Source organism: Panthera tigris, chromosome A2, assembly GCF_018350195.1.
Source record: "Panthera tigris isolate Pti1 chromosome A2, P.tigris_Pti1_mat1.1, whole genome shotgun sequence".
NCBI classification, from domain to species: domain Eukaryota; kingdom Metazoa; phylum Chordata; class Mammalia; order Carnivora; family Felidae; genus Panthera; species Panthera tigris.
In genome coordinates, this window is record NC_056661.1 from 56,851,793 (window position 1) to 56,864,533 (window position 12,741).

General features: G+C 43.8%; 1 protein-coding gene across 1 annotated transcript in view; it reads right to left on the minus strand.

Annotated features, from left to right (window-relative positions):
• RAB7A (RAB7A, member RAS oncogene family) overlaps positions 1-12,534 on the minus strand; it is a 71,255-nt gene extending 58,721 nt beyond the window's left edge. Inside the window, exon 1 of the mRNA XM_042962160.1 lies at positions 12,305-12,534. The gene's annotated coding sequence lies outside the window, so the exon portion shown is untranslated. The remainder of the gene's footprint in view (positions 1-12,304) is intronic.
• Positions 12,535-12,741: the final 207 nt, after the last annotated feature.

The following is a 12,741-nucleotide window of genomic DNA, read 5'->3' on the forward strand; positions in this document are numbered from 1 at the left end:
GCCAATCCGCTACTCTCATTTTTCAAAAATGGAAACAGAAGCTTAGGAACTCACTTGAGAGTCATCCTGTGGCCCTGCTTAAGGAAGTCTCTGCACCCTACAGCCTCTGGCCTACTGATTTCAAACATGAATTTCTTTTTTTTTTTTTTTTTCAAGCCAGAGAACACAATAGAGTGTGTGTGTGTGTGTGTGTGTGTGTGTGTGTATAAAAAGCCACTTGGAGAATATATTTTTAGTTCTTTCTTTCAAATGCTTAGCTTTGGGGGGGGGGGGGACGGACATAAATTAGTCTAGGATCTACCCTGAAGCCCCTCTCCTAGAGTAGGTAAGATGCATATATGTGTGTGTCAGACACACACATGAAATACAAGTCACAGGGATTCAAGGAAAGCTAAGAATAGTACAGGCTAAAAATGAAGCTGGTGGTACCTGAGCCAGGCAGGATCCCAACAGATGTAACAGAAATGAAGGGACCTGGCAGGAACCAAGCTGAAAGCAGCAGGGAACAAAGTGTCCTAAGGAAAAGTAAGTAAAACAACTCTAATAAAGGGTCTGTATCAGAGAAAGCACAAAACCAGGAAGACCAGCTGCAGGCAGTTTGTGGAGGGAAATAACCAAGGGCACTGAAAAAACAAAGGGCTCTGCGGGCAGGGAAAGAATAGGACTTAGGAGTACTTTTAAGACTATGACTATCTGGTAGCACTTTAAGAGAAGGACTGGGGGAGAAGGGGAGTGAGAAATCAGTAAAAAGACATTTAGGGTATCTATAGGATTCCAACACTGAAAATATCGCAGGCAAGGGAATGCTCACACTTGGCTGTTTCTTTCACACCTACTTCATGCAAAGGGCATTTCAAGACACTTGAGTTGAGATGATCACATTGTTTATTTTTTTAATAAATTTTTTAAAAAATTAATTTTTTAGAGAGAAAGAAAGAGAGAACACGTGCGCAGGGGAGGGGCAGAGAGAATCCCAAGCAGGCTCCCCGCTGTGACCTGAGGAGAAGTCCGATGCTTAACTGACTGAGCCACCCAGGCGCCCCTATTATACACCATTTAAAAGAAGTAGATTTCTTAGGATAGAAAGGTGATTTGTGAGTGAGGCAATTTGTTATCCTTTTGGCATTTAAATTACCAGTTGACTGGGGCAAGAATCTATGAGGCAGTCTTTCCCCAACACCTATTACCTGTTACAGCAAGCCACGATACAACTAGTACTGTTTCCTAAATATTTCCAACTCTGTGCTTTCCAAGCCCACGGCAGAATCCCACTTCTTGGTCTCTGGTGTGGTGTGACTCATTCTGGCCAGTGAGTTGTAAGCAGAAGTGACGTGTCCCTCTGGGCTGGAACATTTAACTTCAGGAGCAAGACCTTCCAATAGTCCTTTTTCACTTTGCCAAGATGCCCAGCAATATTCCATATTGTCGCTGCTCCTTCAGGTGGAGTAGGAATTAGGCAGAGCCCCTGGAAAACTCATGATGCACATGCTGCACAAGCAGAAAATAAACCTGTGTTGCTTTCGACCATTTTGAGGTTATTTATTGCTGCAGAATAACCTAGCCTATTCAGTCTCATTCCGCTGGAAACTTCACTACCTGGAAATTTACATATCAAAAGAGAACAAAGCATCCTTCTTTTTACAAACCCTTAAACAAAACTAAATAAAATTTACATAAGCTCTTCTTCTATATGTTATTTTTCTCACAACTATTAGGGTTAAAGAAACATTTGGCTACTTGGAATATGAAGTGCCAGTTCTAATCCCACTACCTGGGGACTCCATGGTACTGAGTGCATCCTTTCAGGCCATTTCCGTGTCTGCAAAGAGATGGTAATAACTCACATGCTGCTTAGATTGAACTTTGAAGTGAAGCTTAAACAAGGTAACAGTTGAGCTCTGTAAGAGAATAATTATATATACACACTTTGTTCCATGTATCACTCATGAAAAGGGGGAAAAACTAAGGCAAGTTTTACAAGGAAGCAAGTTTCTTGAACAGTATGGTACTGGCACAAGAACAGACACTCAGATCAATGGAACAGAATAGAGAACCCAGAAATGGACCCAGAAATGTATGGCCAACTAATCTTTGACAAAGCAGGAAAGACTATCCACTGGAAGCAAGGCAGTCTCTTCAGCAAGTGGTGCTGGGAAAACTGGACAGCAACATGAGGAAAAATGAATTTGGACCACTTTCTTACATAATACACAAAAATAAACTCAAAATGGATGAAAGACTTCAATATAAGACAGGAAGCCATCAAAATCCTCAAGGAGAAAGCAGGCAAAAACCTCTTTGATCTTGGCCTCAGCAACTTCTTACTCAACTGGTCCTCAGAGGCAAGGGAAACAAAAGCAAACATGAACTACTGGGACCTCATCAAAATAAAAAGCTTTTGCACAGCGAAGGAAACAATCAGCAAAACTAAAAGGCAACCTACAGAATGGGGGAAGATATTTGCAAACGACATATCAGATAAAGGGTCAGTATCCAAAATCTAAAAGAACTTATCCAACTCAACACTCCAAAAACAAATAATCCAGTGAAGAAATGGGTAAAAGACAGGAATAGACACTTCTCCAAAGAAGACATCCAGATGGCCAACCGACACATGAAAAAATGCTCAACATCACTCATCATCAGGGAAGTACAAATCAAAACCACAATGAGAGGGGCGCCTGGGTGGCTCAGTCGGTTGGGTGGTCGACTTCGGCTCAGGTCATGATCTCGCTGTCTGTGAGTTTGAGCCACGCGTCGGGCTCTGTGCTGACCGCGCAGAGCCTGGAGCCGGTTTCGGATTCTGTGTTTCCCTCTCTCTCTGACCCTCCCCGGTTCACGCTCTGTCTCTCTCTGTCTCAAAAATAAATAAACGTTAAAAACAAAACAAAACAAAACAAAAAAACCCACAATGAGAGACCACCTCACCCCTGTCAGAATGGCTAACATTAACAACTCAGGCAACAACAATGTTGGCAAGGATGCGGAGAAAGAGGATCCCTTTTGCACTGCTGGTGGGAATGCAAACTGGTGCAGCCATTCCAGGAAACAGTATAGAGGTTCCTCAAAAAATTAAAAATAGAACTACCCTACAACCCAGCAATTGCACTATTAGGTATTTATCTAAGGGATACAGGTGTGCTCTTCCAAAGGGGCACATGCACCCCAATGTTTATAGCAGCACTATCAACAATAGCCAAAGTATGGAAAGAGCCCAAATGTCCATCCACGGATGAATGGATAAAGAAAATGAGTATTACTTGGCAATCAAAAAGAATGAAATCTTACCATTTGCAACTACATGGATGGAACTAGAGAATATTATGCTAAGCAAAATTAGAGAAAGACAAATATATGACTTCACTCATATGAGGACTTTAAGAGACAAAACAGATGAACATAAGGGAAAGAAAGAAAAAATAATATAAAAAAGGGAGGGGGACAAAACACAAGAGACTCTTAAATATGGAGAACGAACAGAGGGTTACTGGAGGGGTTGTGGGAAGGGGCATGGGCTAAACGGGTAAGGGCCATTAAGGAATCTACTCCCGAAATAATTGTGGCACTATATGCTAACTAACTTGGATGTAAATTAAAAAAATAAACTGGGGAGCCTAGGTGGCTCAGTAGGTTGAGCGTCTGACTTCAGCTCAGGTCATGATCTCATGGCTCATGTCAGGCTCTGTGCTGACAGCTCAGAGTCTGGAGCCTGCTTCAGATTCTGTGTCTCCCTTTCTCTCAAAAATGAATAAACATTAAAAATTGTTTTAATAAATAAAATTAAAATTAAAATTAAAATTAAAAAAGCAAGTTTCTTGAAAAGCAATTCTTGTTAAGAGGACTTGGCAACCCAGCCCAATAGATTATCCACTATGTTGCGCTCACTGCTCTCGAGCTTTCTAAAGGCAGGTACCAAACCAAGAGCAGAGGCTTTAGTCAGAGACCCGGATGGTAGTGCCTTTTTTTTTTTTTTTTTCTTTTTTGGTAAAACAGACTGGAAAGCAGCTAGCTAGTAAAATAGACAGTTACACAGAACCATTTCAATAACTCAAAGCTTTTATAGCAACCCTTGCTTATCTCAGACATTTACCAGTAAAATAGATTGCTCATAAATTGCTAAAAGGAGCCCATAGTGGGCTGGCTGGCTAAAGAGGAAAACCAAACTAACTGCTCCTTCTCCATTCCATCCCTCCAAACCAACTCCTTTTAATCTGTGTTAAATGCACTTCTAAGGAAGCACCTCTTTGAAGGTTTAAACACATTTGTATTTGACTCCTAGCCCCACTAATCTCTCAATGTGTGTTTCTTTAGGTAAATTATAATATCAAAGTCATTCCTTACCCATACCTGGGGTACCACCTGCCTTACTCAATAGGGTTGTGACGTTCAAGTGAGAGGATTATGCCCTATCCTAGCATTATCTATTCAAGTATCACTTTGTTAAACATAAACCCTTCAAGAAGGCACTAGAGTGCCTCCCCTCCCCCACTCCATCTGGCCCCCGTACATATACTCATTCCCAAATTGGAGATAATGCAGTCATTCCATCTGCCTTAGCATTTCCTTACCTCCATTCATTTGCTTATGCCAGTCTCTCCAATTACAATGGGTTTCCCAAGTCTCCCTTCCATACCACAACTCTACCCAGCACCCACCTAACCCAGCCATTTGAACACCTCTAGCATTTTCTTTAAGCTATTTTTATGACTCTCATTTGCCTTGTTTTACAATTATTCCTAAACCTCCAGTGATCTTCATTTTATACTCCCCACAGCTGTCAGCAGTGTTTTCTTACAGCAGACAATAAAAATCTGTCAAATGAACACAAAACACAGTTCAGCATTCAGGAAAGCTCTACATATTAATCACTGGCCCAGAAGCATAACTTACATGTTACAAATAGTAATTTACTGTGCAAAGTTAGAACTGGAAAAAATTTTTTAAGTTTACTGAATATTTCAAGATCCATCCTAGAATAATTTATCTCTGCCCTCAAGGAGTTTAGAGTAGGGGTGGGGGGAAGCAAAGTCATGTAATATCATTCCAACCAAACTAAGGTCTACAGTGGATGTACAAAGCTCAAGATCACTTAGCCAGAAAGCTGTTGGTCAAACACCAATATGTAAATGGTCAGTCAGAACATGTAAACAGACCTATTTCTAGCATGTGTATGATGGAATCCAGTATTTTAAGGACTCAAGTGTCAAAGCAAAGAATTTGAATGAAAGCACAGATGATCCTTTGGGACCCATTCCACCAGCAGGAATGGATCCAGATCATAAATGCAAAACACTGCTGGTGGGAGTGTAAGCTGGTACAACAATTGGATAATTGACAGTATCTATACCAAAGTGTAACATACTGTTATGGGCTGAACTGTATCCGCCCCAAATTCGTATGTGGAAGTCCTAACCCCCAATACCTCAAAGTATGACTATCTTCAGAGACAGGAACTTTAAAGATGTGATTAAGATTAAATGAGGTCATGAGAGTGAGCTCTAATCAATATGACTGATGTCCTTATGAGAAGAGACTAGGACACAGGCACGTGAGGACACAGGACAGCCATCTACAAGCTAAGAGAAGTCTCCAAACAAACAAATCAACCCCGCCAACACAACACAGCATCTTGAGCTTCTAGCTTCGAGAATTATGGCGAAAATTTTTTCTTTTTGTTAAGCCAGTCAGTCTGTGGTATTTATTACAGCAGCCTTAGCAAAAGAATACATATACATTTTAAGCCTAAAATTAAGCCTTTCCACTCCTTGGTATTAACCTAATAGAAATACGAACACATATTAGTCAGAAAAACATTCTGACCACACAAGAACATTCATACAACATTATTTGTAACAGCCAAAAGTTATAAGCTACCCAAATGCACGTCAATAAATTAATAAATACATCTGGTATACCACACAATGGAACACTTCTGAGCAATAAAAATGGAGTTGAGAACTGCACTCAATACAAAATCTCACAAACAATAATGGATCAAAGAAACCAGACACAGAAGAGTACATAGCGTATAACTCCATTTATATAAAGTCCAATTCGGGCAAAAATCACACCACAGTGCTAAAAATCAGCAGACTCATTACCCAGGGACGAGGGGATGATAATGACTTGAAGGAGGCACAAGAGGGCTTCTAAGTTTACAAAAATCCTCCAAGTTGGGGCACCTGAGTCTCTCAGTCGGTTAAGCATCCAACTTCAGCTAAAGTCATGATTTTGTGGTTCGTGAGTTTGATCCCCACATCGGGCTCTTTGCTAAGCGCTCAGAGCCTGGAGCCTGCTTCAGATTCTGTGTCTCCCTCTCTCTCTCTCTCTGTCCCTCCCCCGCTTGTGTTCTCTCTCAAAAATAAACATTAAAAAAAAGCCCAAAAAGTAAATTATTTATATAAATATCTCCAAGTTCACTTACTTGTGTGCTTTTCTATAAGTATGTTCTGCTTCAACTTCAAAGTTTAGCAGCATATAAAAATGACAAATTACTTAAAAATCGGGGCAACGTTTTACTTATCCAGCGTCACCATGCCAAATAACTTTATTCTGGAACTGAATCCATCAGGTTCTTCACCTGTTGCCATTAAACATCTGAAAACCACAGCTAGCCTCATGGTCCCCAGCTTCCCATCACAGTGTTTATTAGAAGTCCCATAGGTCAAAGGATTCAAGTGTCCAGTCCCAGTCATAGTTAAATTCTCACACCATATTTTAGTCTATTTCATAAAAGAAAGGTATTAAAGGATGCATTCATAGGAAGAAAACAACCAGTTAACTCTGCGGTCTTCCTCTGGATAGTGAATGGTGGTTTTTTCCTTTTTACTTCTGTATTTCCCTAGTGTGTGTGTGTGTGTGTGTGTGTGTGTGTGTGTGTTTCCTTTAAAAGAACGGATTCATTTAATAACCAGCAAAAGAGAAACACCATTTTATTAAATTTTTTAAATGCTTTATTTGTTTGTTCTTGAGAGAGAGCGTGTGAGCAAATGAGGGAGAGAGGCAGAAGGACAGAGAGAGGCAGATAATCCAAAGCAGGCTCCAGGCTCCAAGCTATCAGTACAGAGCTTGACGCAAGGCTGAACTCAGCAACTGTGAGATCATGACCTGAGCCGAAGTCACTTAACTGACTGAGCCACCCAGGTGTCCCGAGTAACGTCATTTTAAACAAAAGGTTGTTGGGGGGGTGTCTGGCTGGCTCAGTTGGAAGATCATACAACTCTTGAGATCGGAGTTGTGAGTTTGAGCCCCATGTTGGGTGTAGAGATTACTTAAAAAAAAAAAAAAAAACGTTAAAATAAACAGTAGTGGAAGAAAAACCTTTTTTTTAATGTTTAGTATTATTATTTTGAGACAGAGCACATGCAGGAGCAGGCAAGGGAGGGGCAGAGGCAGAGAGAGAGAGAGAGAGAGAGAGAAACAAAGAGAATCACAAGCAGGCTCTGCGCTATCAGCACAAAACCTGATGCAGGGCTTGATCTTGACCTGAGAGGAAGTCCAGAGTTGGACTGCCCCACACAAGAGCTCCAGACAAATACATTTTTAAAAGGAGTCAAATGCTGGGGCGCCTGGGTGGCTCAGTCGGTTAAGCGGCCGACTTCGGCTCAGGTCATGATCTCGCGGTCCGTGAGTTCAAGCCCCGCGTCAGGCTCTGTGCTGACAGCTCGGAGCCTGGAGCCTGTTTCAGATTCTGTGTCTCCCTCTCTCTGACCCTCCCCTGTTCGTGCTCTGTCTCTCCCTGTCTCAAAAATAAATAAAACGTTAAAAAAATTAAAAAAAAAAAAAAAGGAGTCAAATGCTGAGGGCTTTAAGGCAATCATGTGTAATCAAAAAGGGAGGGTGGTGTATCAGAAAGAGCACTGAGCTATGTGTTTCAGCAGACCTAGATTAGCATTGTCTAGGAGCTGGGCCACCTGAGCACCAGCAGTAGCTCTCTCAGACACAAAAACAGAAAAGGCTATCCTCTCAGCGTACAGAGATGTTCTAAGCACCAAATGAAACCTTATGTAAAAGGTAGGCAACACACAAACACTAAAAAGCATCTATTTAAAGACAAGTATCACGTAGTAACGTTTCTACAAAACGTTAGTACTCTTTAACAACCATCAGCTGGCACAGGTCACAGGATTTCAGAGGGGCTCTTACCCTGTGGGCTGCCCAGATGACCCAGAGTTATCTCTGGGGGTCCCCAGATCTCTAAGTGCACAGTGCACAGAGCACTGTTGGTAGACTGACTACCATATGTAAGAGGCACTACTTTTCATAAAGTCTGTGCTGTTACGACTGGGTTTTTTCGGCTCTGTCACGTATTCTCAAATTAACTCGAACTAAGAGTTTAGCCATCTGAAATAGACTTTTAATTAAAATTGCATACAAACATTGGAAACCAACGATGTTAACTATTTACCTCCCAACGCAATTTTTAAAGGATTCCGGAACTGGGCTGGGTGACTCCAGGAAAGCCAGTAGCAAGCATAAGCTGTCGTTACTTGAAGAGTCAGGGAGAACAGAGACGCTCCTTCACTGGGTCTGGCAGCAGTCACATAAGCAAGCTCATTTGAGAGCCAAGTGAGGTTACAGGATTCCTAAACTGCCCAGGTCCCCAGACCTCCCTAAACATGCTTCAGATTTACTCTGCCCCTAAAGCAAACAGTCGGAGGCAACCAGGAAATGGACAACAAAATCAGTCAGACTGATCTCCACGGCAGCGATGACATCACCAGACAGCCCGGGAGAGGCTAGAGGTCCCCCGCATTAAGTACTGCATCTTCAGGCAAATGAACGAGGCCAACACTGTATGTCACCACTGGAACCAACTCCCAAGCTTTCTTCCTCCCCCACAGAGATATTCTGCAAGTAGCTATTCTTAAATTTGTTTTTGAAATCACAGCCTGAGTACTAAAATTGAAACTAGTCAGAGGCACTGCTACAAGGCCTGTTCTGATTTCACCCACGACACATCACTTTTACCTTTGATTCACAAATCACACTGACCACAATTACCATGAAAAAGTTTTAAAACATAAATACAAGCTATTTTTCTGTGTTTATGAAAAGTCAGAAAATAGAGGGAAGATGTGAAAGCAAATACTGAAGAGATCAACACATTGAAAATGTTTCTGCAGCAAACTGCAGAAGCACAACCTACAGAGCTATTAGATAGCATTAACAGATAAATGTTTGATTAACACATAGGAATGGATGACTGAGAATACAATGGCAACCTTACATGGGAGATAAGAGTCAGCAGAAAGCCAGTAGCCGCAAGGGGGGGGGGGGGGGAGTGCTAATTTCTAGAGCTTCAGTCTCCTTCAGAGGATGACATCAGTGCCAAGGGAACCACTGTTTAGCCTTACTCAAGAGGATTCCACCTCCTTACTTCCCTGGAAAACCTTGCTTATAACTCCTAGTCCAATATCTTGTCAAATCCTCAGCCATATTTGTTGAATTATATAGATACAGAATTAGGACATTTTATCACAGGCATAATAATGAGAACTATTTATGTCAAATCTCAGAAAGGAACAGTGTATAAGACTATCACATGTGTGTGGTCTGAATTTGCTACACCTTTGCACAGAAAGGCTAATACCAAATATAAGGGCAGAGATGTTATTTGTGTAATTCTCTTTGGAGGTTTATTAAAAGCTAATCAAATAACCAAAACCATTTTTGCTTCACTCGGTGGTGGGGTCAGGAATCGGATGCAAAGCCATACTGTACTATAAAGCAGTGCTTTTTGATGATGGGGTTGGGGGCTTAGGCCTGGTTGGCCCCCCAAAACATAACAAAACAAGCAAATGCCCCAAGTGATTGCTGAGAATCACCTGGAGAGATATACTAACAAAACTATTTTTAGAATGCCTTCTCCTACATTCCACCCTTCTGTTTGTTTACTCATGCAGTTCTACCACAAAGGCAAAACTCACATCTCCTTTGAAAGGGAAGACAGAACAGTTGCAAAAGAAGGGACGGCACAGGGTTTTGTTTAGTATAATACGGACACTGTAACTGGTAAGCACTATATTAAACTTTCTTCATCAGCTAAAGAAAAAAAATCCAGCATGCCAAATGTGCCTTTGCTCAAAGAGCACTGCAACAGCTAACGTTTGCAGTGTCAAATGGCAGTGACATGAACTCCCTCCAGTGAACAACAACAAAATGCCACTAGAGCAAAAGGAGAAACAAGCTTAGTGTTGAAGGTTACTCTTCAAAAAGCATGATCAATTTGAAACTGTAATATTATCTTCTGTACTTTCAAGAGCAAACCATACAAATGCCACTGCAATTAACAAAGCCTTCGAGTTGGCCGGAACACCAGACTGCCTACTATGAACTCACTTGGGAAAAGGTGAGAAACCACTCTTTCCAAAAGCCTCAGGTTCTACCACCAAGCCATTCCACAACAGAACGCCTGACCACAATCACACACCATTTTTAAATTCCTTTAGGACAGGAACCACACCTACCTCTCTGAGTCAATAACCAGTAATGCCTCATACATGCTAGATACTCAAAACATCCGAATGAATGAAAAAGTGCTCATCACTACTCCCTTCCAAACACAGACATTATTTAAGACTTACCACTTAAGTACTACGCACTTACCACTCGCTTAAATACATCAGTTCAGGTATAAAAGTTAAAAAAAAAAAAAATTAGAATACAACAGGGTGGTGAGGACTAAGCTTCAGCTTGGACAGTATCTTCAGAAGCACTCACAACTCACCTTCCAGTTCTTAGACTCAAATCTGAGCAAACTCTCCCAAGTCTGAAGACAAACACACTAATAGGAGACTCTATTAATCCGTGGATGAGAAGTCATGCGGCTAATCAGCTGCTTAAGTCACAAGGAAGAGACAAGAGCCTGTTCTTTTGGAATCCAAAGAGAAGATACAGTATTTTCAACAGGAAAGAACCAACTGGCTAGATACCCACACACTAAGGTTTTAAGAAAGGCTGTCCACACGGCAGGATTGCCAGACTTAACTTGTTTGACCAAAGATTTAAGTAACAAAATTCTTCAGACCTCAATCAAGCACTCTGCTGGAACCGTAGAGCTTCTCCTTTACAAGCACTACAAACAAGCTGTGTTAAAAGTCACAACCGCATAGAGAACAGCTTACGGTTTATGAGGTAGCACTAAGGCAGCTACCAGAATAGGCTTTCAAACGCATCACTAAAAACAAAGGAGGCAGAGAGAGGCCAATACACCAGACAGCGAAAGATGGATCACAAACTTCAGCAGCATGGGAAGGCAGTACAACCCAGGGACTGATCAGAGTGCTCCGGAGTCTGACCGCCCGGGGTCGAATCTCCCTCCAGAAGTTATTTACGGTGACCTTGGACAAACAAGTTAACCTCTCTGTTCTTTGACAATAATGGTTACTTCAGAGGGCCGTTCCGAGGATTAAACATAATGATCTGTGCAAAGTTCTTGCCCACCTGCCCAAAATACAACACACGCTCAAATGCTTGCTATTATTCTTCTCGATTTTCCACTTTTAAGAACCACTATGCACCAAGGTTCAATTTAATGCGGTAGAAGATCCCCCGACGCGGTGGAATCCCAACACAGCCCGACAGCCAAACACCATCTTTCCCCCCCCCCAGTAAGTTTGAAAACTTCTCTCAGGATTTACAACATACTTAGGACAAAAAGCTCCCTGTCTCCCAGAGCCAGAGGCGTCTCACATGTATACAAGTGCTTGGGGAGAGCCCAGTGCACGTGATCTGACTCACTGCCTTGACTCAGTTGCTGTCAGGGAACCTCTCTCATTAGCAGGGTCGGGCTGTTCAACTGAACAGACAGATAGGAACGTGGCTCAGCCTTGGGCGCCTGTTAACAAGGCCCGCGCGGTCGGCGGGTCCCGGGCCAGCGTCCCCCGGACAAGTCAGCGGGCGGGGTCGGCTCCGACACACTCCGGCTAGCTACTCCAAGAGCCCCAGCCCAACAGCGCGTCCCGCCGCGGCGCAGGGCCCCCAGTGTCCAGAGCCCCCCCCCCCCGAATCAGGAGACCCTCCCGGGTCTCGGGTCTTGACGCCACCAATAAACAAGGCGTCCGGGACAGCCGGCCCGGGGTCCGCAACCCGGCCAGAGGTCACACCCGGCGACCTCTGACCTCCCCCCGGCCGGGCGCGGTCCGGGCCTGCGCTTGGGCCCTCGGCGACGCGGAGTTTCCCCGCGAGGCCTGCGCTGGGTCCAGAGCCTACCCAAGACACGGACGACGCGAGGCCCAGGCGACCGAGGAGCTGAGGAGGGGGATGGGACCAGGCCACCGGCCGGGCTGGGCCCGCTGCTTACCGCGGCCGCTCCGCTGGGGGCTCCGGGCCGGGCGCGTAGCTAGGGCTCCCACCGAGGAGGAGATGCAAGGGAGGACAGAGGCAGAGAAGTCCAAGTTCCGGTTCCAGAGGACGCCTCGGCACTCCCCAAGCTTTCAACGCCGCCGCTGCCGCCGCCTCAGGCTTTATGGCCAAGACTCCGGCTCCGCTCCCACTTCCGCCACCGCCGCCGCCCCGAGCGGAAGTACCTGTCACGAGACGCCCGACGCCAGGAGTGCGGGGGAGGAGCCCCGCCTCAATCTTCCGTCTCGTTCCGGCCGCCTCTGGGCTGAACCTTGATCATGTGGCACAAACATGTCTGCCCCTTAGTGGTTGTCGCCATCTTTGAGGCTCGTACAATGAGCAGGACAGCGCCATGTTGAACCCGCAAACGGATGTCTCAGCCATTCCGTTACCCTG